Source organism: Eptatretus burgeri, chromosome 1 (assembly GCF_056783735.1).
Source record: "Eptatretus burgeri isolate ZD-2024b chromosome 1, Ebu_testis_v1, whole genome shotgun sequence".
Classification (NCBI taxonomy): domain Eukaryota; kingdom Metazoa; phylum Chordata; class Myxini; order Myxiniformes; family Myxinidae; genus Eptatretus; species Eptatretus burgeri.
This window is the reverse complement of record NC_140961.1, coordinates 52,985,072-52,991,071: the sequence shown is the minus strand read 5'-3', so window position 1 is coordinate 52,991,071 and position 6,000 is coordinate 52,985,072. Positions and strand designations below refer to the sequence as shown.

The 6,000-nt window shown below is 41.0% G+C and overlaps 1 protein-coding gene across 2 annotated transcripts in view; it reads left to right on the top strand.

Moving 5' to 3' along the window:
* Positions 1–564: 564 nt before the first annotated feature.
* Positions 565–6,000, top strand: part of LOC147034488 (netrin-1-like) — a 224,726-nt gene continuing 219,290 nt past the window's right edge. Inside the window, exon 1 of one of the 2 annotated variants that reach the window (XM_085884117.1) lies at positions 565–699. The gene's annotated coding sequence lies outside the window, so the exon portion shown is untranslated. The remainder of the gene's footprint in view (positions 700–6,000) is intronic. The other variant, XM_085884148.1, reaches the window with a different exon arrangement.

The window sequence follows — 6,000 nt, the reverse complement described above, 5'->3', positions numbered from 1 at the left end:
TTCCGACGAAGTAGGCCCGGTGCATGCCAGTCGGGCATGGTTGTGGGTGTTCAAGTTTAGGACCCTTTCTTCCTTTGCCTTTTGAGAGTCCCCAGGGTCTGACCGGGGTCAATAACCATGAGCACCTAGAGTTGAGGCCTTTGAGGGAAACCCTCATCGACATCCAACCAGGCTTCAAACCTTTTGCACATGAAAGACAAAGGGGTGGACCCTCTCCTGGTGCACACACAGGCCACCATTATTTCCAAATGCTCACTCTCGACCGATGCACTGACCGGATCCAAAAATGAGTTCAAATACGTAGTTTCTCAGCAGCAAAACACCTCGTAGTTGAAAACCCGACAACAACTCGGTCCCCGCACGTCTTCGGCATGCTCAACTGACACTTATCGATCACTGGAAACCACGTGGATAAAAAGTGAGCCAGCATCAGGGTCCTCACGTTTCGTGTGCTATAGTTTGGTCTCCTGGAGCAGAGCAGGTTCGCCATGGAGCCGCCTCCTGCTCAAGCAGGGCCGCTTGTGTGCTGGAGCCACGCCAGATGGAATTACGCACGTGGGGCACGTTTTAAAAGCGCCATCGCCGCGCTAGCAATCACTTCACGACGTTCCCTCCGGTGTCCATTCCTCGGCAGACCAGCCAACACGTTGGGACGCGGAGTGGTCGCGGCCAGCGGTCGGCTCTTTTCCGCTTGCACATGTGAGTATTTGGAGCACGCGCGTGGCTGAGCATGTTCCCCGTCATCCCCAGCTTGTGTTAACGTTGTGCTCATCTCTGAAAGATGCAGGGCCACTTTGCCACCAGGAAAGTGCACACGACGTGCGTACTTTGCCCATGTCCTTTAAGGTTCCATCACGCGGGTGCACTGTCTCAGCGGCGTTCTTCCTTTGAAGGTGCGTTCCCTGCCACAGCCCTCTCCACGCTTCTCTGTTGACAAAAGGGTAACGGGAAACACGTGCTGCACATTCCGCTACTTATGGGATTTGGACAATACCGCACCTGTTGAGAAAGCGTGGCAATTCTCTTGGCGTTTCGGCACGGCGGGGGCAAACGCACAGCAGGAAGGTAAAATCGTCAACTATGAGGCACCTCGAACTTTGCGTGAAGTTTCCCGTGGTCCGTGCACGCCGTGCATCACCCGTCGTGTAGGGTTCAGGCTAAACGGTGATGTTCGTTAGTGTTGAATTTCCATCACGTGCTGTACACCTCGGAACGTGCTTTACGCCATGCCGATAATCCGGAGAACACACTCTTTGCGCGCACACCACACACACACACACACACACACACACACACACACACACACACACACACACACACACACACACACACACACACACACACACACACACACACACACCTGGCCTGTCCCCCCCCCCCCCGTTCACCTGGCCATGGTGATTGAACGGGAATCGCCTTCTTGGCCATCAGTCGAAGTGCGATCCACAAGAAGCGAAATTCCCACCTTGGTAATCCGGCACACTTCGATTCGAGCGACGGATTCCCAAGGATGCGACAAAAAGAACGATGAATTCGATGAATAAAAACTTTTGTGAAAATTATTCATCGCACACCTTGATAATTCGCCGAAGGAATGTGACGTCATGGATGTGTTCGAGTTGTATATTTCATCCAGTTAAATGTCGATTCAAACGTTCGATCGCACTGCTTCGTTAAAGGATGGTCGCTCCGTGACAGTTTTGATGGAATTCATGTGCCGTGCGAGACGACCGCTCCAGCAGTGACCCCGAGCGTTCCATTCCGCATCGCAGGTGTGCTACCTGTACCACGGGCAGCAGCTATGGCTCGGGGAGAGGGGGGGGCATTGCCAAAGTGAGGCGAATCCTTGGGTGCCCGATGCTCTTCCGTTTGCTTTCACAAACATAAACGCGCCTCTGTGCTCGGTGATGCACCAGAACACGGGAGAGGAGGAAGAAAGCGGCTGTGCGCACGAAAACGCCAACACGGGGAGTTCGAGTGTGTAAGGTACATAACCACAGCAAACGTTCGAATGCACACCTGCCGACGCTCACGTGCATTGAAACACTGCTTGGATAGTTTGCATAATCCTGCCTTGAGGGCATATAAGTCACGGCACATTAAAAATGGATTGGACTGCTTGGAGTTTTCATCTCAGCAATTACCTTGTAATGCTGTGACCAAGGTTCAAGTCTATCAATCCCATGTAGCACATTGATTTGGGGTTTTGAATCCCATGTAGTACATTGATTTGGGGTTTTGAATCCCATGTAGTACATTGATTTGGGTTGTTGAATCCCATGAAGTACATTGATTTGGGTGTTTGAATCCCATGTAGTACATTGATTTGGGTTTTTGAATCGCATGTATTACATTGATTTGGATTTTTAAATCCCATGTGGTACATTAATTTTGGTTTTTGAATCCCATGCAGTACATTGATTTGGATTTTTAAATCCCATGCAGTACATCGATTTGGGTTTTTGAATCCCATGTAGTACATTGATTTGGGTTTTTGAATCCCATGTAGTACATTGATTTGGGTTTTTGAATCCCATGTAATACATTGATTTGGGTTTTGAATCCCATGTAATACATTGATTTGGGTTTTTGAATCCCATGTAGTACATTGATTTGGGTTTTTGAATCCCATATAGTACATTGATTTGGGTTTTTGAATCCCATGTAGTACATTGATTTGGGTTTTTGAATCCCATGTATTACATTGACGGTTTTTTAAAATCCCATGTAGTACATTGATTTGACGGTTTTTGGAATCCCACATAGTACATTGATTTGGGGGTTTGGATCCCATATAGTACATTGATTTGTGTTTTTGAATCCCATGTATTACATTGATTTTGGTTTTTGAATCAAATATAGTGCATTGATTTGGGTGTTTGAATCCCATGTATTACATTGATTTGGGTTTTTGAATCCCATGTTTTACATTGATTTGGGGTTTTTGAATCCCACATAGTACATTGATTTGGGGTTTTGAATCCCATGTAGTACATTGATTTTGGTTTTTGAATCCCATGAAGTACATCGATTTGGGTGTTTGAATCCCATGTAGTACATTGATTTGGGTTTTTGAATCCCATGTATTACATTGATTTGGATTTTTGAATCCCATGTGGTACATTAATTTTGGTTTTTGAATCCCATGCAGTACATCGATTTGGATTTTTGAATCCCATGTAGTACATCGATTTGGGTTTTTGAATCCCATGTACATTGATTTGGGTTTTTGAATCCCATGTGCTACATTGATTTGGGTTTTTGAATCCCATATAGTACATTGATTTGGGTTTTTGAATCCCATGTAGTACATTGATTTGGGTTTTTGAATCCCATGTAGTACATTGATTTGGGTTTTTGAATCCCATGTGCTACATTGATTTGGGTTTTTGAATCCCATATTGTACATTGATTTGGGTTTTTGAATCCCATGTAGTACATTGATTTGGATTTTTGAATCCCATGTGCTACATTGATTTGGGTTTTTGAATCCCATATTGTACATTGATTTGGGTGTTTGAATCCCATGTAGTACATTGATTTGGGTTTTTGAATCCCATGTAGTACATTGATTTGGGTTTTTGAATCCCATGTAGTATATTGATTTGGGTTTTTGAATCCCATGTAGTACATTGATTTTGGTTGTTTGAATCCCATGTAGTACATTGATTTTGGTTTTTGAATCCCATGTATTACATTGATTTGGGTTTTTGAATCCCATCTCGTATATTGATTAGTTTTTTTTTGAATGCCATATAGTATTGTGATTTGGGTTTTTGAATCCCATGTAGTATATTGATTTGGGTTTTTGAATCCCATGTAATGCATTGATTTGGGTTTTTGAATCCCATGTATTACATTGATTTGGGTTTTTGAATCCCATCTCGTATATTGATTAGTTTTTTTGAATGCCATATAGTATTGTGATTTGGTTTTTTTGAATCATATATAGTTTATTGATTTGCTTTTTTTTTTATTCCATGCAGTATATCGATTTGGTTTTTTTAATTCTATGCAATATATCGATTTGGTTTTTTTAATTCTATGCAGTATATCGATTTGGTTTTTTTAATTCTATGCAGTATATCGATTTGGTTTTTTTAATTCTATGCAGTATATCGATTTGGTTTTTTTAATTCTATGCAGTATATCGATTTGTTTTTTTTTAATTCAATGCAGTATATCGATTTGGTTTTTTTAATTCTATGCAGTATATCGATTTGGTTTTTTTAAATTCTATGCAGTATATCGATTTGGTTTTTTTAATTCCATGCAGTATATCGATTTTTTTTTTTGATTTTTAAAAATATTTTAGTCCTATATAATTTATTGATTTGGGTTTTTGAATACCATGTCGTGTATTGATTTGGGGTTTTGAATTCCATATAGTGTTATTGTTTTTTTTAATTTTTTGTCCCATGCAATGTATTGATGTGGGTTTTTGAATCCCATATAGTATATCGATTTGGTGGTTTTTTTTTTAGTCCCATATTATATATTGATGTGGTTTTTTGAATCCGATGTCATATATTGATTTGTTTTTTGAATCCGAGATAAAATATTGAGTTGGTTTTTTTTAATCCCATGTCGTATATTGATTTGTTTTTAGAATCCTCTAAAATATTGAGTTGGCTTTTTTGAATCCCATGTCTTGTATTGACTTTTGAATTTTTTTTAGTCCCATATAATATATTGATTTTTTTTTTTAATCTCATGTCATATTTTGATTTGGTTTTTTGAATCCCATGTCGTTTATTGATTAGATTTTTTTTTTTTGAATCCTATGTAGTATACTCACTTGGGTTTTTGAAACCCATGCAGTACAGTGCCTTCAGAAAGTATTCACACTGCTTGACTTTTGTCACATTTTGTTCCAGGCTGAATTTAAAATGGATTAAATTCAAAAAAAAATTGTCACCGATTTAAACAAAATACACTATAGTGAGGAAGTGGAATTTTTTTTGTTTGTTTTTTAAAGAAAATTTTCAAATTAATTCAAAATGAAAATCTGAAATGTCTTGTGTCAATAAGTATTCAACCCCTTTGCTGAGACACTCCATATTGAGCTCAGGTGCATCCAATTTCCTTTGATCATCCTTGAGATGTCTCGACAACTCGATTGGAGTCCAGCTGTGGCCAATTCAATTGCTTGGACATGATTTAGAAAGAAACACCTTTCTCTATAAGGTCCCACAGTTGGCAGTGCATGTCAGAGGAGAAACTCTTCCATGAAGTCCAAGGAACTATCCATGGAACTCTGAGATAGAATTGTGAGAAGGCATAGATCTGGGGAAGAGTATAAAACCTTTTCTATAGATTGTTGAAAGTTTCCAAGAGGACAGTGAGCTCCATCATTAGGAAATGGAAAGAATATGTAACTACCCAGACTCTTCCTGGAGCTGGCCGTTCGACCTAACTGGGCAAGATGGACCTTGGTTCGGGAGGTAATCAATAACCCAATGACCACTCTGACAGAACCACAGAGTTTCTTGGCTGAGATGGGAGAACCTGCCGGAAGTCCAACAGTCTCTCTGTAGCACTTCACAAATCTAGGCTTTATGCGAGTGTGGCCAGACAGAAGCCACTCCCAAGAAAAAGGCACATGACAGCACATCTTGAGTTTGCAAAAAGGCACATGAAAGACTGAGAGCATGAGGCAATAGATTGCGTGGTTTGATGAGATGAAAATTGAACTCTTTGGCCTGAATACAAACACTAGATGTGGCGGAAACCTAGCACAGCTCATCACCCATTAAACACCATCCCTACCACGAAGCATGGTGGTGGCAGCATCATGCTATGGGGATGCTTTTTAGTGGCAGGGACTGAGAAACTTGTATGGACAGAGAGAACAATGAAAGGAGGCAAAAACAGGCAAATCCTTCAGGAGAACCTGCTTCAGAGTCCAAACGACTTTAGACTGTGGCAAAAATTTACATTCTAACAGGACAATGACCCCAATCATACAGCCAAAGCAACACTGGAATGGCTTCAGAACAA